The sequence below is a fragment of the Camelina sativa genome, chromosome 9, assembly GCF_030686135.1.
Source record: "Camelina sativa cultivar CO46 ecotype springtype chromosome 9, ASM3068613v1".
Classification (NCBI taxonomy): Eukaryota; Viridiplantae; Streptophyta; class Magnoliopsida; order Brassicales; family Brassicaceae; genus Camelina; species Camelina sativa.
In genome coordinates this window covers 21,684,801-21,707,441 of record NC_141888.1, presented here as the reverse complement: position 1 = coordinate 21,707,441, position 22,641 = coordinate 21,684,801, and the positions used below count along the sequence as shown (strand labels likewise).

Sequence of the window (22,641 nt, the reverse complement as noted above, 5' to 3'; positions counted from 1 at the left end):
CAAGGATGAGGAGTTGAGACAGGAGATTCTGAGAGAGGCTCATACGAGCAAGTTGTCCATTCATCCAGGAGCGACTAAGATGTACTGTGATCTCAAGATGTACTATCATTGGGTCGGATGAAGAAGGATGTAGCTAGTTGGGTTTCGAGGTGTGATGTGTGTCAGCTAGTGAAGGCTGAGCATCAGGTTCCTGGCGGGTTACTGAAGAGTTTACCCATTCCGGAGTGGAAGTGGGATATGATCACTATGGATTTTGTGGTGGGATTGCCAGTGTCACGGACCTTTGATGCTATTTGGGTCATTGTGGACCGGTTGACTAAGTCAGCACATTTTTCTGGCCATTAAGAAGACTGGTGGAGCAGCGGTCTTGGCTAAGAAGTATGTGAGGGAGATAGTCAGGTTGCATGGGGTGCCAGCGAGCATTGTGTCTGATAGGGATTCCAAGTTCACTTCGGTGTTCTGGAAGGCGTTTCAGGCAGAGATGGGCACTAAGGTGCATATGAGTACAGCTTATCATCCCCAGACTGATGGACAGTAAGAGAGGACGATCCAGACGCTGGAGGATTTGCTGAGGATGTGTGTGTTGGATTGGGGTGGCCATTGGGCAGATCACCTGAACCTGGTAGAGTTTGCTTACAACAACAGCTATCAGGCGAGTATTAAGATGGCTCCTTATGAGGCTTTGTATGGGAGGCCATGTCGTACACCATTATGCTGGACTCAGGTGGGGGAGAGGAGCATGTTTGGTGCTAGTTTTGTTCAGGAGACCTCAGAGAAGATTCGGGTTCTCAAGCTGAACATGAAGGAGGCTCAGGATAGGCAGAGGAGTTATGCAGATAGGAGGAGGAGAGATCTTGAGTTTCAGGTGGGAGACAGAGTGTACCTCAAGATGGCCATGTTGCGGGATCCGAACAGGTCATTGTCAGAGACTAAGTTGAGTCCGAGGTATATGGGTCCATTCAGGGTGATTGAGCGGGTTGGACCAGTGGCATATAGATTGGAGTTACCTGAGGTGATGCGTGCATTCCATAAGGTTTTCCATGTGTCTATGTTGCGGAAGTGTCTCCGTGAGGGAGAGGAGGTGTTGGCTAAGATTCCTGAGGATCTTCAGCCTAACATGACTTTGGAGGCGAGACCAGTGAGGGTTCTCGAGAGGAGGATCAAGGAACTTCGGAAGAAGAAGATTCCTTTGATGAGAGTCCTGTGGGACTGTGATGGTGTTGAGGAGCAGACTTGGGAGCCTGAGGCAAAGATGAAAGGCAAGGTTCAAGAAGTGGTATGAGAAGCAAGCCGCGACTTGAGCTTGTTTAGCCTGGTCCCATTTGTAATCCGTGGCTGGAGCGGGAATGGAGTATTCCAGCCCATCTCTCTTGTTACTCGGTCGCTTGGGGAGGTTGGTTGTGCGACTCAGTAACAAGATGAGGTGGTGTTCGGGGTACAAAGTTTCCGTGAGGCGGGGTTTTGGAAGGAAGTTTCCTGAAATAGTAGTTTCCAAAAGTGGAAAGTTTCCAAAAAAAAAAAATGGAAAGTGCTAAATATGCAAAGTTTTCCGGGAGTTGGAATTTGTCCATTTTAGCGCTGGAGAGCCTTGGAGGGGCTTGGGTGTGGCCTTAGTGGCGGACTTTTGAGTCAGTGTGCCCGTGTGGGGCGGTCTTTTTAGACATTTGTGTGGTCTTTGTGACGGGCTTTTTAGCCAGAGTGTCTTTGTGACAGTTCTCTTTAGGACAATTGTGTGGCCTTGGTGGCGGTCCTTTTAGGACGTTTGTTTGGCCTTTGTGGCGGGCTGTTTAGCCAGAGTGTCTTTGTGATGGTCCTTCGGGACAGATGGTCCTTCGGGACAGACGGTCTTTCGGGACTGATGGTCCTTCGGGACAGACGGTCCTTCGGGACAGATGGTCCTTCGGGACAGACGGTCTTTCGGGACTGATGGTCCTTCGGGACAGACGGTCTTTCGGGACTGATGGTCTTTCGGGACAGACGGTCCTTCGGGACTGATGGTCTTTCGGGACAGACGGTCCTTCGGGACAGATGGCCTTTGTGGCGTGAAGATGATAATTGTGTGGTCATGGGGTATCCCGGTGAGGGGATATGTGGTTGGTAGGACATTGAGATGTTTTACGCGAGCCACGGGAAGGAAACCTGGATAGGGATAGGGCTCAGACGTGTTCAGAATCGTTTGCTCGCGACTCTTGGAGGACTTAGGTTCTCCTAGTACTGCCATTTTCAGAGACTTTGTGGCTCGGGAGTATGGGTGGTATATCGACTTCGGATGACGATCCGGGAGCGCGCTGTAGGGTGGCAACCCGAGAGACGAGTTTGGACTTTTCCTTGTATATTTTGGCATGCAGACTTAGGTCTGATGAGGAGCCAATAAAAACTCAAGGTTTAGGCCTAGGAGTAAAGGAAAGTACAAAACGTCAAGAGCAAATGAGCCTGGAACGTGAGTCTATCGTCTAGAGGTGACCTTCTGTAGATCGGTCGGAGGAGGTGCGGGCCGTGGAGACGGTTGCACGGGAGTCCTTGACTGATGGTTGTCGAGATTCGAGGACGAATCTAGATTGGTGGGGAGAATTGTAACACCCGCAAACCAAATTTTGGTATTTTTGGTAAGGGTGTCGATCGACACCTCCTAGTGAGGCATCAATCGACACCAATTGTGGTCGGTTTGGTCGGTTCAATTTTAATTGTCCGGTTTGCGTGGTTGGTTTAGGGAATCCCTAAATCGAGTTTTAAAGGAAGAAAACAACCTAGGGTCGTGTGGTTTTGTCTTATTCGCCGTTTTTGAGAGAAAACACAAAGAGAGAGTGTTCTTGAGCTTTTGGGAAGAGATTGAGAGATTCCTTGCTGTTCTTGGGAGATCCAAGGCTGGGAAGGTGCTAGAAGCTTGCTAGGAGTGAGGGAATTCGTTCTTGTTGGTCAGAATCTTCCTGCAAATAGGTGAGTGCATGACCATGGCTTATCTAAGCTAAGATCTCTAGATTCTATGTGTTTTGGTGCTTATGTGGTTGTTTCTTTGAGTTCTCTATGATATTTCGTTGCTGTCTGGGCTGGGTTTGGCTTCTGGGAGTGCAAGGAGCGGATTGGAGAAGATTGGAGGCGAGATTCGGAGTTTCTGATCGAGGGAAATCGCTGCTCGGCATCGGAGTCGGTCGACACCAGTTGGGGTGTCGGTCGACACCAACGCGAGGACGGCTCGGGACTTTGGCGAGTGTCGATCGATGCCATGTGGAGGTGTCGGTCGACACAAACTAAGGTTTTCGGGAGTGTCGGGCAGGGTGTCGGTCGACACCAGTTTGGTGTCGGTCGACACTAGATAGTCAGTGTCGATCGACACCATCTGGTGTCGGTCGACACCCCTTGTTCAGTTACGATGGATGTTGCATGCTATGTATATTGCCTGGTTTGTTTTATTGATTGTTGTTTGTGGTATGTAGAGATCTTATTGCTTGTGTGTATAGCCCAGTAGATGGGAGGATTGCCTCACTGAGTGTTTATCAAATACTCATGCATCTCAATTTGTGTTTGTGGTGCAGGTAAAGGCAAAGTGTGATCGTGGAATCAAAGGCAATGAAGAGGAGGATGTTCTAGGGACTTGATGATTGTATGGTTATCTGGCATTGTTAGGTTGCTAGAATTGAGTCTTAAAGCATTGTTAGGATTGCTGGTTGTTCGATTTATGCTGTTTTGGGATTAATGCTGGATATTACTTATTTGGTTATTGGATATTGTTTATTGGATATCTATTGGTATGTTGTTCCGCTGTTGGATTGTGAATGTAGTTAGGTGGCTAGTGGGTATGGGACCACTAGTTGTAGTTATTTATTATATTATTATTTATTATTTATTTATTAAAAAAAAAGGTCGGTTGTTTCAATATACCACCCAAATATTTTGTTGAACTCCAACGTTTATTGTTGGCCATGGCTCCAGTGACCAACGCTTGTGGCCCATATGACCAAAGCCCATATTTAGTGATGAACTCCTACATATATTATATATTAGAAGCTGTTCACCGGCTACAACTTTGGAATACCTGAAACCGTATATTATATATAACCATATATAACCTTGTCATATTTCACATTAATTTGAATATATTAAAAAATCAGTAGAGACTCGCTATTACAATCTTTTTATATCACACATGAAGTTACGATATAGAAAACATGTTGACAAAGTACAAGGGTAGAGAATTTTAATAACATACAAAAACTAGTATTGTTATATATAAGGAGTACATTCGGAAAAAGGATCCTACATACCTAACTAAGATGTTGGTGAAGGGTAATCGGCTGACCACCTCTTCCATTATCAAACCTTGCTTCTACTTGTGGTTGTACACAGCTGCATGTACAGTGTTAGAGAAACTTGTACACTTCCATCGAGTCACCATAGATAACAGTCATTGCATTGGTTTTCAAAACATCCATACTTTTCCTTGCACACTCTAGCAAAGTCAGGTGGAGGAGTCCTATTACGATAACAGAATGTGTTGACGTATGACCTCCTTGGCTGAGTACAAAACGCCTTCAACTCTATTACAAAAATCCTCGCCATATTCCCGTATACCTTCAATCCACTACGGCTGATGAGATTCATTGAATACTTGAAGGTAGTGTTCAGCCTTTTCCTCTTCTCCAGATAAAATTGATAGGATACCATAGGTAAAGGTGACATGACCTTTGTCAGGTACAATAATAGTGAGTAAATCTAATGCTCGGACAACGTCCTATTCTTCAGCAAGTATCAATAATCCTTCGTAATAAATTGCTTTCTTGTTTCCTGCTTTTAAACACCGCTTAAACAATGGCCGGTAGTGGCCCTCCTCAACAACATGGGTTGTCGGATCTTTGTAAGTGTAATAATCAGTGGGATCAGAACACAGTGAGAATATGCATGCATCCTTCAGGACATCGTCATGGTACACCAAATCTCAACCCCTACGCTCAACTTTGAGGATTGGTTCTAGTAACCACCACCGATCAGAAGCAACACGTTGAAGAATATTTACCAGCAAATCAGTACCAAGTTCACGCATTGCCAAATTTTATTTGTCAAGGAAATGACAAGTGTTTCGGGTAAAGTAGGTCAATAAATGATCGAGATAACGATCATATTTAAAATTCCACTTAATAAGTTGGACAACTTGAGAACCAAATTCATAGTTTGCTTTATGTGTAATGTATATCTAACTATTTTACGAAGATCTTACTATTGAAAGTACAGAATAAGTAACATGTTTTCAAACAATTAATTATGAAATTAAGCCGTCTAAGTGTGGATGACTAGAAATTTCAACATCAACTTCTTACTGTGAGAGAGTTGACATAGAGGAATCAACTTAGCTGACTGTTAGTTGTCATATCACCACCTTTTCCGTCTCCCTGTTTTCAGTCAAATTCGATTTATTTGCCATTTGAAATCGGTAATCGTAATGGAAACACCTTAGCATCATCATTCTTTAGCCCAACTACATCGCCCACGACATATTTAATGTTTTTAACTTTTCATCTCTTATATTTAATCTTAAAAGTTAATGAGTCATGCACTGTAACCCTAGTTTTAGTTCAGTTTCACTCCCGCTGTTAGGCTCCCCCTCTGCGATTGCGGTGCTATAAATTTTTTTTTTTCATTTCGAGCATTCTATAATAGCACAAAAACATCGCTATTAAAAAAAATCATTAAGCGGGAAGCTAAAATCACATATTCCGCCAACACTTACATCAAAATATTCACTTAAGCGCCAACACTTAGAAAAAAACACAATAACCTTTCTTTACATTATTTTGGAGACGCAAAAAGAATATTAACCGACAAAAAAAAAAAAAGAAAGAGAACAGCTACCTAAATCGTCGTCTTCCTCACCCTCCTCCTTCCATCTTTGCTGATATACTCCTCCGCCGCTGCTGAATCGTCTCCCCCACCCTCTTCCCCCTCAGTCACCTTATCCATCTCCCATTCCTCTAACCCAGCTCACCCAAACTCTAAATCGAGCCAAATTTTAGGGTTTTCTTTTTTGCTTTTAAATTGAAAAATCTCTCTCTGAAATTTCTCCTCTGTTTGTAGAACTTGTGAAGTATGGGAGACGCTAGAGACAACGAAGCCTATGAGGAGGAGCTTTTGGATTACGAGGAAGAAGACGAGAAGGTCCTAGAGATTCTGGAAGTAAAGTTAACGGCGAAGCCGTGAAAAAGTAAGTATTTATGTTTTCTTAGATCTGTTTTTTTTGAGACAGTGGATGTTTAATTTTGATGTTGTTCTGAGATTACCGCTAGTTAGTTGTGAAGGTTTCATTAGTCGTTTTCAATTTCAGTAAGAAACTGATCCAAAACCCCTTTTTATTTCTCCGTGAACCACCGTCTCCGGGGAGCCGCTCCGTCGTCTTCAGTCGCTATCTTGACATCTCAGTCGGTATCTCACATCCATGGTAATTCCTCAACTCCGCCTCTTAATCTCCATCTATCTGTAATGATGAAGTTTGCATTTACGAGCTTGATTTTGTAGATTTTAATTGTGGTATTTGTTAATCTCATTAGGTTATGGATTTGAGTTTGAATGGTCTTTTCTGTAATTTTGAGGTTTTCAATTTGTAACTCCTCTAAATGGAACGTCATCTGATGATTGAGAAGCTCATCAAACACATTGAGAATGATAATCTCAAGCTGCTCAACAAAGTCAGAAGAAGGATGGACAGGTTAAACGATGGAGTATCAGGTCCCTTAGCCAACAATTTTATTTTGTTTTATTTCAGTAGCCTCTATCGTTTGAGGTTTTGTTTATACTAACACCATTTTGTTTTCCTCAATCTACAGAACAAGCATGGTGGGAGGGTCAAGTTACAGCCCATGGTGCTCCCTCAGTCTTAGTTTGATCACCCTGAGAAATGAGATGTTCTCTCTGGTAAAGCTGATTTCTATCTAAAAGGTGTACGAATCTGAATACCATATAGTTACGGACCGTTAATTGGAATATATTGAAACTTATGAGGGCGACATTATTTTCCATGGCCCTTATTTGGGCGATATTAGTCTGGGCCACCTTTTATTCTAGGTCAGGCCTGACTATAGTTTAGTGAAATTCGTAATTTATATTTTCACATTTATAATCATTTATTAGATGAGATGTATCTACTTCAATGGTAGAGTTACAACCACTAACAATTACGCTGTTTTCAAAAGAAATGTAGGGTACACCGAATGGTCACCATTAGCCGCTTATAAAATACACAATCTTACTGATTTCATATTCATTCGTCTCTTACAATCCGACTATCCTCCAGAAAAACGATCGTTACAAAGTTATGATTCATTTTGGCAGACAAACTGATGTCCATTTGTGGCGTTAGGAAAAAGGTTTATGTTAAAATCATTAGGAAATGGAACAAGCGAGATCGCGACGTCTCCACAGTTGAACTGGTTGTTTGCGACGTATTTTTAAGTAACTTTCTTATTCATTGTCTCTCAATAGTTACTTGTTATCATGGTTTTAATCAAAATGACAGTTTATTTCCATGATCGGTAGGGTGACAAGATGCAGACAACAATAAGTGACAACCTTGTGCACCAGTTCTATGTACGTAGAGGGATCGAGGAGGATGAGCGGAAAACCATTTCGAATTTCGAGGTTGAAGTCGACACATCTAGTGTGAAGGTTGTGGATATAAACTACCTGATCAAATTTACTGCAGATACAATAGTTGAAAACATTGATATCTTGTCGAACAATAACTTGATAGACTACCAAACCTTCGACAAGATTTATAATACAAGATTTATGATGGATGGTCTTCTTTCACCAAGATCTGTTGTTTAGGTAACGTGTATAAATCGTTATATTTCCATAATATTAATCATCGATGTCGCTAATTGTAATCTATTGACATGTTAGATACGATGGGGGAAGTAGTCCGCATGGAACCAACGTTACATGTTGATTATCCAGCTGCTGTTCATTATAACAAAAAGACCCGGATAGTCCGGTTTTCATTAAGGAACCTAGAGTGAGACATTTTATTCAATTTTCTCCATGTATTAGATTATTGTGAATCCATGAAATTTAATGTCTTCTAACGGCTAGATATTTAAGTTACCGTTTTAAGGAGTCATCAGTTGCACTATGTTACCTATAATGAAGAATCTGATTTCTTTGACAATTATTGGTGGCCCAGTTGTTGCAGTCTTGCATTTTGGAGGGTTAAGTTTAAGGACAGAGGTTATAACACATTTCAGTTATTAATACATTTTCATTACACTTGACATCATTACAAATACTTACAAATACTAAAGTTGGTTTGCCTCATTTCATATTAGGTTAAAGAGTAGAGATTTTGAGTTAACCTGTTGTATCGAGGGTGTATTTTGACCCTCTATTTCAAGAGATTCATGATTTCAAGATCAGGTTAGACTACATCAACCAGCGTGAGAAGAACGAGGAAGTGTAGTATATGTTGGACGTTTAACTTACATTATTTCTTTGAAAAGAAGCCTCCTATTTTGTATTTCTTTCTTCTCTCTCACTTTTTTTAGGATGTTATCACTCTCCCTATGACATAAATTATTTATGTATATGCTATATGGCGTCTGTTTCGTTAAATTTATAAGTTTGAATATGACGTGTGTACTTCTGTTAATTAATAGATTTTGTCTACATTAAATCATTGTGTTAACGTGAAGAGTGAATGTTATCATGAATACTTCTTCATCATGTTGTTATGTATGCTTTTAAAATGTTCAAAGACTTGGTAGGTTTATAATTTAATAACTCCACCAAAACAAGAAGTTATGTATATATCCACATAAGATTTTGTATATGTAACACATGCCGCTGAGAGAGATATAATTTTGACAAAAAATTCATTAATAGGGTTTATTGGTTCAAATATGTTCCATATCAAAAGAAGTATATTTCATTTACTTTAGTCTAATCAATCTTGTTTGTAATTTTTACAACTTGTTCGTTTTACCTTTAATTGAACGTAAGGCGAAAATGTTGTACTTATCTTCACGTAGATGTCATAGTCTCGATAGAATTCATAATAGCAACCGACCTCCATAAAACAGAGAAGAGCACAATTCGAGGAAGGGATCAATGGACTTGAAGGATACGCAAGTGAATCGGTATATTTGTTTTTAAGCGCTATAATATATGTAGATAACTCTTGGAACACATCTTCGGCGATAAGCCTTAAACCCTCTGATTGCAATGGATAGTGATGTGCATCAAACTGGTGAAGATAACGAATCGCCATCTCCTCATTCCCATCTAACATAGATAGAATCCCACATGCAAGTGTCGCATCAACTTCTGCGGGAACGTTACAACTTAGAAGTGCAATACCATGTTTAATATCTCTATCCTCGGCAACAACCCGGAGGCCTTCATAGTAGATTGCTGTTTTGTTCCCAGCTTCTAAGCATCTTTGGAAAAAACGCCTGTGAACCTTTTGGAGTCCACCATTTGGGTTATGGGATGTTTGGAACCATGAAGGATGACAACAGATGTTTTAGATATCAGCATCCTTTAGAATAGAATTTCAGGCCTGTAGACGGCTGTGACTTGGCCAGCCTTCAATATTTGACCAAGGAATGACAAACCATCAACTGCGACAAGCCTGATAATTTTAACAATATATCATCACGTAGATCAAGTACTCTTTCAATTCCATCGGACATTTTGAAGTAGATGTATAAATATTTATGTATTTGGTGTGAGGTTTGAGTACGCAGAAACAACACAAGTACTCAATAAATGGTGATAAAATATTGTAGTTGGTTGGGGAGATGAACGAAAACTTTCATTTACGACACTTATTAAATGTTTTCATAGTAAATTTCTTTTTAGTGCCTATTTAAATTACCAAAAGCACTAGTTTTCATATTAGGATATATAAACAAAGTAAATTCAAACATAGAATTTACTACACATGGTAACAACATAATAATCCTACTACATGAAACCATTTAACATGGTTACTATATATTACAACATAGTCACCCAAATACATAGTCGGACGTAGAGGTGTATGGCATTAAAACGTCAAACTCGTAACTTAAATGCTAAGTGCGGTGGAGTATAGATGAAAGTAATAAGGACGGTGGTAACAATAACATTCTACATCAATAATTTTAGGCTAGGACATAATAGGACCCAAATGCAACGGTACTTAAAGACGACGACACCCAACAGAACATTATCACAGAATACAACAAACTCACCGCAGGAGCCACCATAAATAACATTGATCACACAGGTTTTCAACTTTTCATAAACTCCATAACCAAGCTTGCAGTCAAGGCACACGCGGGCCAAGCAATTACTCTTGATTTTGTAGGATAACGATAATTGTCGTAATAACAGTAACTATGTATTGGAAAGTACACAATGTGTTGACCAAATGCTCGCCATAAGGCCGTACACTAGGAGTGAACAACGGCTGATGCATGTCATAAAAAAACTTTAAGGTAGTTTGCAGCGGTTTCCTCTTTGCCAGTTAACATGTATAGAATACCACAACAAGGTGGCAAGAGACGTGTTGGGTACATTGCATTTAATTAAACCTAGACCTATGTGGGTGTGTCCTTCTTGAAAAACGATCCGTAAGCCTTCGCAAAACATGATTGTCTTATTTCCAGCTTGGAGACACCTCTCAAAGAAATGACGGTACCAGCCCTCCTAAACAACTTTGGTTGTTGGATGTGTGAATGTGTTGTAATCGTCTGGGTAATAACAGAGGGAGTGGATGTGTGCAGTCTTGAGGACATCATCTCTATACACCATATTTCCACCCATGTGCCCAGCTTTCAATATTGGACCTAATAACCACCACTGATCTTTTGCAACACATAAAAATATCACTCAAGATATCATCAGGGAGTTCAGGGATCTTCGTAGGCATAGGTTGTGGGCGTTGTATATTTTAACAAGGTGAGTTTGGGTAGTTGTCTTACGAAATGCACGACCTAAAAAATCGTGTTACAAAGAATTAGAATGCAACATGTTGTGAAGGAACTATATATTAAACTTCTACTGAAATCGTTGGAATATGTAACGAGACTTACAAAATTGAATATTGTTTAGTTGCCTAATCTAACAGTTAATCAACAAAATAATAATGACATATACATCATATCCAAGCATAATATGACAAGTATGAGTAATCATATCAGATGCCCTACTAGTGTCATGTTGTCGGTTACCAGCAGCTGAACACAATTACCACCAATATATTGTCTAATTTGTTTTAAAATGCAATTGAAATACATGACCACGAGGGCAACACATAGATGGCATTAGTAAATTACGAGATCTAAATCGGGACAATTAAATTGTAGGTGGAAAATCAAAACCAAATACACATCCTATAATTCTAAGTCTCTGAGAATAACCCATATTTTAAGTTTTGTATACATGCCTCTGATAACTTCCCCACTTTGTGATTGCGGTGATTTTCCTACTGTAATGAAATCATGGACTGACGTAAATCCTGGTCGAACTTTTTACAAGTATGCAGTCATAAACAACAAACCACCTACCAGTTGGCAAAAACTTGTCTTGATTAACGCAAGGGACCATATCTAAAAACTGAAGACTGAAGTTGACTTCTATAAGCACCTGAAAGTTGTTTCAGATGCAAAGTTAGAGAGCAAGGCTGGTTTCAAGAACTGGAGTGAAGAAAGCCGTAAGAGGAAGTTGTACATCATGTTTGTCTTATCTTCTTAGCATGCCTGATCTTGGTATCTGTTATAATCATCACCCTCGCCATTTAGTCATATTTAATACCCATTATAAAAGTTTGTAGTAACATTTTGTGTGTCATAATTTAAACTACGACTTGTCAATCAAGTTATCCAATAATACTTGGTACAAACTATCGATGATGTTATGTTATTTACTTCAACTGTAGCATTCAACTGTAGCACAATAATAGTACATTGCAAAAGCAGCATGGAATTACATTTTAGTAAATGTTAGGGTATAAAAAGAGAAAATGAAAATGTAATCGTACACCAATGTGTGCACACGAAAAGCGATATTTAAGCCCTTGTGTTGACAAAAACTATTAGGGTACAAATAAATGTAATGGTAATTGTTTTGTGGTTTACGTAAGGATACAATATACGCAAAGTGTTTCAACTGTACAACCAATAACAAAAAAGATGGAGCGGATGAGGGTATATAAATTAAATTGTGTACTCTGAACATTCAACTATCCAACGACTACACAATATCTTCCCCACACATGTCAGACCTAACATACTCAAAGTCGTAGTCGTAACCTTCCTTATCAGAAAAATTATCGTCCATAATTGCGTCGTTACTTATCTGTACCCCATTACGTGGATCTAAGAAGTCACTGTAGTTACCATCACCATAGTGGAATTTCAAAACCGAAACGATTCATGGATTATGAGATTCTCTCGAACTTAAGTTAGTAATTAAAGTTTGGGTTATCATATCAATTAACTTTTTAATTATAATTGCCAATGACACATACTGTAAATAAACAGAGAATGACTGATTATAAGTAATGTTCAAACTTTTATGTATTGTTTTAGTAAGAATGCTTTCAAACATATTATTATAGTAATTAGGTAACTTTTATGTATTATTATAGGTAATTTCCCATTGTTAGTCTAAAGATTACAATGTAAAATATCAAACTCCACAAAATTTTCCTCCCGGACCACCATAATTGAAAAAGAAACCGAGTCGTTTACTATGAAATGATTTCACATTACCAATTTTTATGTCATAGCATTTTGGACTATCAACAAAAATCTTCGTAGGAAAATAATTCATTTTATGACTCCTATATTTGGAATCCAGAACTTCAATATTTGTAAACATTGCTGAATTTTTATGGCTTCCAACCGGAAAATTACCATTACCCATCGGGGGACTTGAACCAGTAAGGTAAGCATGACTACACCTCCAACACTAACTATATTAGCACCGTCATTCAAAATGTTAAATAGTTCTTTTGGCCAATATCCAATATCTACGTTGGGTGCATTTTTTGTCAGTTGTGTAAGCCACCAATTTCCTGTTGCTTTATCCTTTTCCATACATCAAAAGATAAAACAAACACATTTAAAAAAACGAAAAGAATATGTGCTACTAAATTACTTCTTAAAAAACTTTTATTATATAATTAAATATATGTCGATCACTAATATGATTCATATATAATTAATTTCTAAATTCATAAAAATTTCATAAAAATATATATATATATATATATATAATCCGTAGAAATACCTGATGGATAGACCAACGCGACCAAACAGAGTCTCCTGGGTTTATGTTTATGGGTTGGACTATGGGAATTTTCCTTGATACCTGAATAAACCCATCACATGCTGTATTGTAACATCCTTTTCCATCTTTACCCTATTGAAATCGTGTTTAATATACACATGTTATTTAATTTAAGGATTAAGTATAGATAATTTAACGTAAAACTAAACTTAAAAATGTTCACATGCACACACCTTAAAATATCCATATGTCCAAAGTTGTCTGGTGCCAAAGAAACTTGGATTTATCTATCAAAACGAATTTGAATACTTTAATACTAACAAATATATTTTTTTGTGCACCTACTAACAAATATTTATATGCGAATTTTACAAAGAAAACCACTAAAATGTAGAACTTACAATATAACCCGCTTGAATAGAATTGACTTGGTTATTCAACCGACTACCCATAGATATTACACTATATGAAACCTGATCTTTTTCGATGTATAGCGTATATCCATTATACAAAGCTTCTACACCACGATATGGACCACTACTTGACCATACTCCAACAAACTACTAAGAGCCAGTTATATCGACATGTATATTGATTAATAATTAAGATATATATAAAACATAATTAGATTTAATGTATATGGAGAGAATTAAATGTTTACATGTGTTCCAGGATTTTTGACAGTTAGTGGATGGAAATACTTCTCGCCGAAAAGTTGTGCCTTGGTATTGTATTCATTTGAGATTCTCAATATAGGAACGGTTCCATCTGGACACCCTATTTCACTCGAATATGATTTGTTGTTATCAATGTGATTCCTTAATTCATGTCTTGAAATTGATGGTTTCATCTTTTCAAAAAATAACTTGTATGTCAGCGCAGTTTTATAAAAGTAATTTCAAAATCATGTAGAAGAAGGATATTTGAAATGTCAATGTACCTGGATTGTATGGTTTTGGAGCAAACGATGACCAAGTCCTGGTTGGTTATTAATATCTACGCAATCGTATGTAGCATTTTCCCCTATCTACGAAAAGAAGAAAAAAAAAAGACATGAGGTGATTTTGAACTCAATACATAATTCTTAAAAAATGAAGAAGAATATGATATTGAAGTAGTTAAATAGATTAACATAATAAAAGAGACATGTGTCTCAAGTTCTAAAAAATATCAACGCTAACCTTGAAGGATCTGATAGGCAACACACTTTGATCAGAACGAACTGAGACTGTTGAGAACAAAATATGTAAGAGATTCAAAACCAAAACTACAATAATTAGTGAAGACATTTTGTTTTGGTTTTGTTTCTTCAAGAATGAAAATGGTTTGTCCATAAAAAAAACTATTTATAATAAAAGAAATATAAATACAGTTATTACTTTGACCAGAAAGAAAAAAAAAGGATTTATTTTTACACTATGAATAGTAACCTACCATCACGAAAACAAAAGGAAAATGTAATCAATATATTGACTGGTTAACTTTAAAATATATATATAGTCAAGATCAAATTGGTTTTATAATTATCTTTTGTTTATTTTAATTATATTAATGTGTGGACTTAATATTTATCTATGAATCTTATATAATAAAATAAGGTTCTTTTTTTACAAGCTCTAAAAAGTTGCCATTTGGCATTCTCTTCTTATGACATGTGTTATTTTCTCTTTAATATTTGTATTATATTTTTTTCAATTGACTTTATATGACAAAAATTATATTATTTATATTTATATCTAAGAAAAAAATATATAATTTGATATTATACATTAAAAGATGTTCAATTTATTCTATGAATCTTATATAATAAAATAAGGTTCTTTTTTTACAAGCTCTAAAAAGTTGCCATTTGGCATTTTCTTCTTATGACATGTGTTATTTTCTCTTTAATATTTGTATTATATTTTTTTCAATTGACTTTATATGACAAAAATTATATTATTTATATTTATATCTAAGAAAAAAAAATATAATTTGATATTATACATTAAAAGATGTTCAATTTATTCTTTAATTAGTGTATCATATTGTCCAAAATAATGATTTTCTCTTTTGTTTCTTAACTTTAATAGAAAGAATTAACATGATATGAGTATTACATTTTTTCAATTTGACTCTAACTAAAATAAACTAAAGTATATTTAAATATATATGTATATATATATATATATTTGATTACAAATATTTAGAGAGAAATAACTAAAGTATATGTCTTTTAAAGAAAGAAATGAATATATCTATATAATTATTATTTGTTTTGCTTGAAATTCCTATCATATATTATTAGGAAAAAAAAATGATAGAAAAAAAAAGAAATTCCAATCATATATTATTAGTCATAGTAACTATTTATATTTAAAAAAAATGTATTTATTTATGAACCTTCTCACATATTTTATTAAACTTCATAGTTTATCACATATTTTGTAAGTCTCATATTAATTTGATTAGGTTGAAATTCCTATCATATATTTATAGTTATATTAACCAAAAATAATTAATACTCCAAACAACTAATAAATGTATTTTTGGTGAAACTTCTTACATATTTTAGTAAATTTAATATTCTATCACATCTTTTGTAACTCTCATATTAATAATTATATCCATCTTTAAGGTACAAACATAATATTATTAGCATTGTAATGAATGACTAATAACAATTAGAAACATGATAAATATTAAAATATATTGCATTTTGTCACTCTCATATAGCTTATGTAACTTCTTATAGATGTAAATTAATATAAGTAAAACTACCCAATGAAATAATCAATTTATGATATGCTTCTAACTCCAAATTTTCCTATAAAAAGAAAGACACACATCTCAATAACCCTCATATCTCAAATCTCTTATAAGTTTGTAAATTCTATAATTTTTTGTATTCAATTAACATTATCTTAGTGTATATTTTTTTTTTGTATAATAAACTAAGGTTTCCTCAAATTCATACTTTAAAAAGCTCACAAGTGGCACTCATTCCTCTCAAGATTATATACATAAAAAATATCATAACATTTTAGCAATATCCTTTAGTTATAATATATATATATATATATATATATCATTGATCAATATTTTATATACTTACCATAACATTATAATTCCTCAAATAATAATTTGCTGATAACTAAAGACTAAAACATTCATATTATAGTTTTGGAAAAATTATAGTTATGATAGTTTTATTTTAAAATAATTTCAAGATAGAAAAAAATATTCTAATATTATATATATTATGTGCTGACAAAAAATATTATATTTGATTTACAATTTTGTGCCAGAAGATCAAATCATTTTTCTAGATAATTTCAAGATTTTTTAAAATATGATATTTTTATTCTTCTTCATCGCGTTAAACTTCTTCTAATTATACTATATTTTTGAATTTCAAATTAATACTAGTACAGTATTACACTATACAATACATTAATAATTTTAACTTCGAGGGTTGAGGTTGGTTGACAGAAAGCAAAAATAAATTATTGAGGTCGATGTTCGTCTCTCTATTTTTTATTACTGTTTTAAAAGTCAAATTATCAATAAACTCGACTTATGTAGTCAATTAACCTAATGATGTTAGTATAGAGACTAAATGGTAAATAAAGATACTAAAAGATATAGACATTTTAAAAAACAAATAAAGGTACTTTCTCAAGTTTTTCTCTATTTAGTAACCCATGATTAAACAATAAAACTATAGCATATATTGTATTTTTTGATAGAGTTTGTGTAACATCCGTGAACCGGAATCCCGGTTTGGGAGTTGCATCGGTCGATGCAAAGTATGCATCGGTCGATGCAAGGTTGAGTTTGTGCGTTTTGACTTAAGTCAAACGCTGCGTTTTGGGTGAAGGAAACCCTTAACTCGTGAGTTTTGTCTCATTCGCGTGTTTAGCCGCTTTTGAGAGAAACGAAAGAGAAAGAAAGAGTTCTTGGGTGTTCTTGGTGATTTGGGAGATTTGAGGCCGTTCCTGGAGAGATCTGTAGCTGAGATCGTTGTAGGAGCTTCCTAGAAGCGTTTTCTTCCTTGTGTTAGGTTCAGATTATTCTGTGGCAAAGGTAAGTGCATGACCATGGCTTATCTAAGCTAGAGATTTCTCTGATTTACTTGTTATGTGTTGTTAGGCTGGTTAGATTGTTATTTGGGACGTTAGGGAGCTTTCTTGTGGCTTGGGATCGAGTTTCGTGGTTGCAGGAACGAAGATCCGGCGAGAAGCTTCGGAGGAAAACGATGCTCGGCATTGCATCGGTCGATGCACTTTGTGCGTCGGTCGATGCAGATGCGAGGACGGTGCGTAAACTTTAGGGTTTTCGTGTTATGTCGAGCATGCATCGGTCGATGCATATCTTGCATCGGTCGATGCAAGTTAACCTTGCATCGGTCGACGCAGATCTTGCGTCGGTCGACGCAACCTCCATCTGGTGTCGGTCGATGCATGTTGGTATCGGTCGATGCGGAGTCCTGGTTTGTTATTGTTGATTGTTGAATGTTGTTTAATGGTTAGAGATGTCTCTATTTCTTGTGTGTATAGCCCAGTAGATGGGAGGATTGCCTTACTGAGTGTTTATAAAATACTCATGCATTGCAATATGTGTTTGTGGTGCAGGTAAAGGCAAAGTGTGATCGTGGAATCAAAGGCGATGAGGAGGAGGATGTTCTAGAGGCTTGGTTGATAGTGGTCTAGCTATTGTTAGGTTGCTAGTATTGAGTTGATAGAGCATTGTAGGATGTTGGAACCTTGCTATTTCATGGTTGAATTATTGGATTATTGTTGTTGGCATTCTTTTGGTTTAATGGAATTTGTTTTATTTGGTTATCCGCGGTTATTGATTGTTGTTAGGATGTTAGTGGGTATGGGACCACTAGTAAATTAAGGTATTAAAAAAAAAAAAAAAAAACGGGAAGGGTTGTTTCATTTTGGTATCAGAGCCCTTACGGTTCTAGGTCTAGGGTTCATTGTGCTTTTGCTGTTGATGTTTAGGATTCCATGCTATGATTGATTGTGTGATTGGTCAATTGTGTGTGGCATGAAGTCCTAGAACATCCTCTTCGAGCCTGTTTTGTGATTCCACGGTAAGTTGTGTTTTTGGGTATTAGAATTATTGTTTGCTTAGCCTTCTGTTCTTGGATGATACAGATGGTTAGAGGTGAGGATGTTGTTGGTCGCGGTCGTGGTCGTGGTCGTGGGCGTGGCCGTGGTCGTGGTCGGGGACGAGGTCAGGTTCATGAGGCCAGTGTGAGTGTGACCCAGAGCATGGCCAGTGAGGAGGTGGCGGAGTCACAGGTTCATCCTAGTGTGTCTGGAGACCAGGCTGGTTTGGGTGACGGCAGGGCGGATGGGCCCGGTGTCGGTCACGGTGTTGCCCCGGGTGTGAGGGTTGCAGCTGAGGGTGCTCCGGGCAGGGAGGATGTCTTGATGGACTTGCTAGCTCAGGTTTTGCAGCGACTTCCAGCAGTTGTGCCGCCAGTGGTTGGTGGGCAGGAACCAGTAGTGCCGCCAGTGGTTGGTGGGCAGGATCCAGTAGTGCCGCCAGTGGTTGGTGGGCAGGATCCAGTAGTGCCGCCAGTGGGTGGTGGGCAGGTTCCAGCGGTGCAGCCTGTGGCGGGATTGCAGGCAGGTGTGCAGCCGGGGGCCGAGGTAGTGGATGCTCAGTATGTGCGGATGATGGAGCAGCTGCGGCATGTGGGAGCAGGGTATTTCTCAGGAAGTACCGATCCGAGTGTAGCGGATGAGTGGAGAGAGCGGATGGAGGATATTTTCCTTTCGCTTAGGTGTCCCGACCGGTACAGGGTGGATCTGGCAGTGTTTTACTTGTCAGGAGATGCACGTGTGTGGTGGAGGTCGGTGACAGCACGGAGGGTGCAGCGGGGTATGTCTTGGGGAGATTTTGTGAGTGAGTTTAACTCCAAGTATTTTCCTCAGAAGGCTCTTGATCGTATGGAGGCACGGTTCTTGGGGTTGACTCAGGGGGACCGTACAGTGCGGGAGCTGGATGTAGAGTTCAGTCGGCTTGTGGGGTATGCAGGCAGGGCATGGGAGCCAGAGTCGGCTCAGATGCGGAGGTTTTTGTTGGCTCTGCGGGATGATTTGAGGACTCGGTGCAGAGTGAGGAGCTATGCTACGAGAGCGGTGTTGGTTGAGGTTGCAGCTGGGATAGAGGATGACTTGAGGTCACAGGTGGTTGTGGTCAGTTTTTCGGTGCAGCCACAGCAGTCTCAGCCGCCTTCTGTTCCTAGCAAGGGCGGCAAGCCTGCGCAGGGGCAGAAGCGGAAGTTTGATGTTATGCAGAGATCGAGGCACGGGGGTGCGAGATGCTTTGGGTGTGGTAGCAGGGACCACAAGGTGACTAGCTGTCCACAGAGAGGTGAGCAGCGGGCAGTGACAGAGCAGCGGGCGGTGACGGAGCCGCGGATAGATACTCGAGTGTGTTACTACTGCAGAGAGACGGGGCATATCAAGCCTCGTTGTCCCAAGTTGCAGCAAAGGGCAGTAGCAGTGTTGCAGGCTGGAGCTCAGCCAGGGGTGCAGCAGGGTGTGCAGCACGGTGTGCAGCCGGTGGGTTGGATCGAGCCGACGACTCAGGTGTACTCGACCCAGGAGCCCGGTGGCACTAGTGCAAGAGCGATCACAGGTATAACTTCTGAGATTCGAACTTAGTCAATTCAAAAGTCCAGATTATATTTGTTTTTGCTTGTGGTCAAGTGTTAGGTTCTCAACACATGAGGTTTGTGTAGGGACCTTGTTGGTGGGCGGGTTTAAGTCCCATGTTATGTTTGATTATGGAGCTTCTCATAGCTTCATTACTCCGGAGTGTGCCGAGAGTGTGGGGATCAGAGGGGATTCTGGAGAGCGTTCAGGAGTTGTCAGAGTTGCGGGAGGCAAGTTCCTGAGGGTTATTGGACGAGCTGGAGGAGTTGATATTCAGATCGCAGGAGAGTCGTGGCCAGCGGATTTGCTTATCAGTCCAGTGGAGTTGTATGATGTTATTCTTGGTATGGATTGGTTGCATCGGTATAAGGTGCATTTGGACTGCTATCGGGGTAGAGTGGAGTTTGAGCGTCCAGGAGGGAAGTTGGTTTTTCAGGGTATTAGACCGACTTCGGGGAGTCTCGTGATCTCAGCCGTTCAGGTAGGGAAGATGATCGAGAAGGGCCGTGAGGCTTATCTGGTTACTATATCTATGCCAGAGTAAGTGGGGAAGTCCACGGTTAGCGGTATTCCGGTTGTGGAGGACTTTGAGGATGTGTTCCAGTCATTGCAGGGATTACCACCATCTCGGTCGGATCCTTTTACTATTGAGCTGGAACCGGGGACGATGCCGTTATCCAAGGCTCCTTACAGGATGGCTCCAGCAGAGATGGCAGAGCTGAAGAAGCAGCTGGAAGATTTGTTGAGCAAGGGTTTTATCCGTCCTAGTTGTTCACTGTGGGGAGCTCCGGTGTTGTTTGTTAAGAAGAAGGATGGGAGCTTTCGGTTGTGTATTGACTATCGGGGTTCGAACCGAGTTACTGTGAAGAACAAGTACCCTCTCCCGAGGATTGATGAGTTGTTGGATCAGTTGAGGGGTGCTACTTGGTTCTCCAAGATCGACTTGGCATCAGGATATCATCAGATTCCTATACATGAGGCAGATGTGAGGAAGACAGCCTTCAGGACGAGATATGGGCACTACGAGTTTGTGGTGATGCCGTTTGGGTTGACAAATGCGCCAGCTGCGTTTATGAGATTGATGAACAGCGTGTTCCAGGAGTTTCTGGACGTGTCAGTCATCATTTTCATCGACGACATCTTGGTATATTCTAAGAGTCCTGAGGAGCATGCAGTACACTTGAGAGCAGTGTTGGAGAAGCTGCGGGAGCAGAAGTTGTTTGCTAAGCTGAGTAAGTGTAGTTTCTGGCAGCGTGAGATGGGGTTCTTGGGTCATATTGTTTCAGCTGAGGGAGTTTCAGTGGATCCAGAGAAGATTCAGTCCATCAGGGAGTGGCCGAGGCCGCAGAGTGCCACTGAGATTCGGAGTTTTCTGGGGTTAGCAGGTTACTACAGGAGGTTTGTTCGGGGTTTTGCGAGTATGGCACAGACGATGACTAAGCTTACAGGGAAGGATGTTCCATTTGTATGGTCACCGGAGTGTGAGGCAAGTTTTGCAAGTCTCAAACAGATGTTGACTACCACGCCGGTGTTAGCACTGTCTGAGCAGGACGAGCCTTATGTTGTGTATACAGACGCTTCTAGAGTGGGGTTGGGTTGTGTACTTATGCAGCAGGGGAAGGTTATAGCCTATGCTTCGCGGCAGTTGCGGAAGCCTGAAGCTAATTACCCTACTCATGATTTGGAGATGGCAGCAGTGATCTTTGCTCTTAAGATTTGGAGATCCTATCTGTATGGTGGGAAGGTACAGGTATTTACAGATCACAAGAGTCTGAAGTACATTTTTACTCAGCCTGAGCTGAATTTGAGGCAGAGGCGTTGGATGGAGTTAGTAGCGGATTATGATTTGGACATAGCTTACCATCCTGGTAAAGCTAACCTGGTTGCAGATGCCTTGAGTCGGAAGCGGGTGGGTTCGGCTCAGGAGCAGGATATGGAGGCGTTGGTAGTTGAGATTAGTGCATTGAGTTTGTGTGCTATCTCACAGGAACCTTTGGGTTTGGAGGCAGCTGATAGATCGGATTTGTTGAGTAGAGTGAGGTTAGCTCAGGAGAGCGATGAGGGGCTGGTGAATGCCTCTAAGGCTGCGGGTGCAGAGTATCAGGTTTCTGCTAATGGTACTATCCTTGTGCATGGTCGGATCTGTGTGCCCAAGGGTGAGGATTTGAGGCAGGAGATACTGAGAGAGGCTCATTCGAGCAAGTTCTCTATTCATCCAGGGGCGACCAAGATGTACCGTGACCTCAAGCGGTATTATCACTGGGTCGGGATGAAGAAGGACGTAGCTGACTGGGTGGCAAAGTGTGATACTTGCCAGCTGGTGAAGGCGGAGCATCAGGTTCCTGGTGGTTTACTACAGAGTTTGCCTATTCCAGAGTGGAAGTGGGATTTGATCACGATGGACTTCGTGGTGGGTTTGCCTGTGTCGAGGACGTTTGATGCCATTTGGGTCATTGTGGACCGTTTGACTAAGTCTGCGCATTTTCTGGCCATCAAGAAAACTGATGGAGCAGCGGTTTTGGCCAAGAAGTACGTGAGGGAGATAGTTAGACTGCATGGTGTGCCTGCTAGTATTGTGTCTGATAGAGATTCCAAGTTCACCTCGGTGTTCTGGAAGGCATTTCAGGCAGAGATGGGCACGAAGGTACATATGGGTACAGCCTATCATCCTCAGACGGACGGTCAGTCAGAGAGGACGATCCAGATTTTGGAGGATTTATTGAGGATG

The 22,641-nt window shown here is 39.5% G+C and overlaps 1 long non-coding RNA gene and 2 pseudogenes across 9 annotated transcripts in view; 1 reads left to right on the top strand and 2 right to left on the bottom strand.

Moving 5' to 3' along the window:
- The window catches only part of LOC147938470 (serine/threonine-protein kinase ATM-like), a 99,101-nt pseudogene extending 95,135 nt beyond the window's left edge, over positions 1-3,966 (bottom strand). The window contains exon 1 of the transcript XR_015566251.1: positions 3,880-3,966. The product of XR_015566251.1 is annotated as a serine/threonine-protein kinase ATM-like (transcript). The remainder of the gene's footprint in view (positions 1-3,879) is intronic.
- Positions 3,967-5,762: 1,796 nt separating this feature from the next.
- LOC147938469 (uncharacterized) lies at positions 5,763-8,653 on the top strand. 7 transcript variants are annotated; one of them, XR_015567333.1, is made up of 10 exons: positions 5,763-6,193; positions 6,389-6,427; positions 6,579-6,714; positions 6,813-6,900; positions 7,318-7,437; positions 7,522-7,650; positions 7,736-7,812; positions 7,888-7,999; positions 8,168-8,211; positions 8,310-8,653. It is a non-coding gene; the product is annotated as an uncharacterized LOC147938469 (long non-coding RNA). The 7 variants fall into 7 exon arrangements; XR_015567330.1 differs by having other exon boundaries at positions 6,314-6,427; XR_015567327.1 differs by having other exon boundaries at positions 6,314-6,427; positions 6,537-6,714.
- A 3,892-nt stretch (positions 8,654-12,545) lies between these two features.
- Positions 12,546-14,569, bottom strand: LOC147938468 (protein neprosin-like; annotated as a pseudogene). Its single transcript, XR_015567235.1, has 7 exons — positions 14,439-14,569; positions 14,198-14,284; positions 13,919-14,107; positions 13,659-13,817; positions 13,491-13,544; positions 13,258-13,389; positions 12,546-13,055 (listed from the first exon to the last, which is right to left on the bottom strand). The product of XR_015567235.1 is annotated as a protein neprosin-like (transcript).
- Between the last annotated feature and the right edge of the window lie 8,072 nt (positions 14,570-22,641).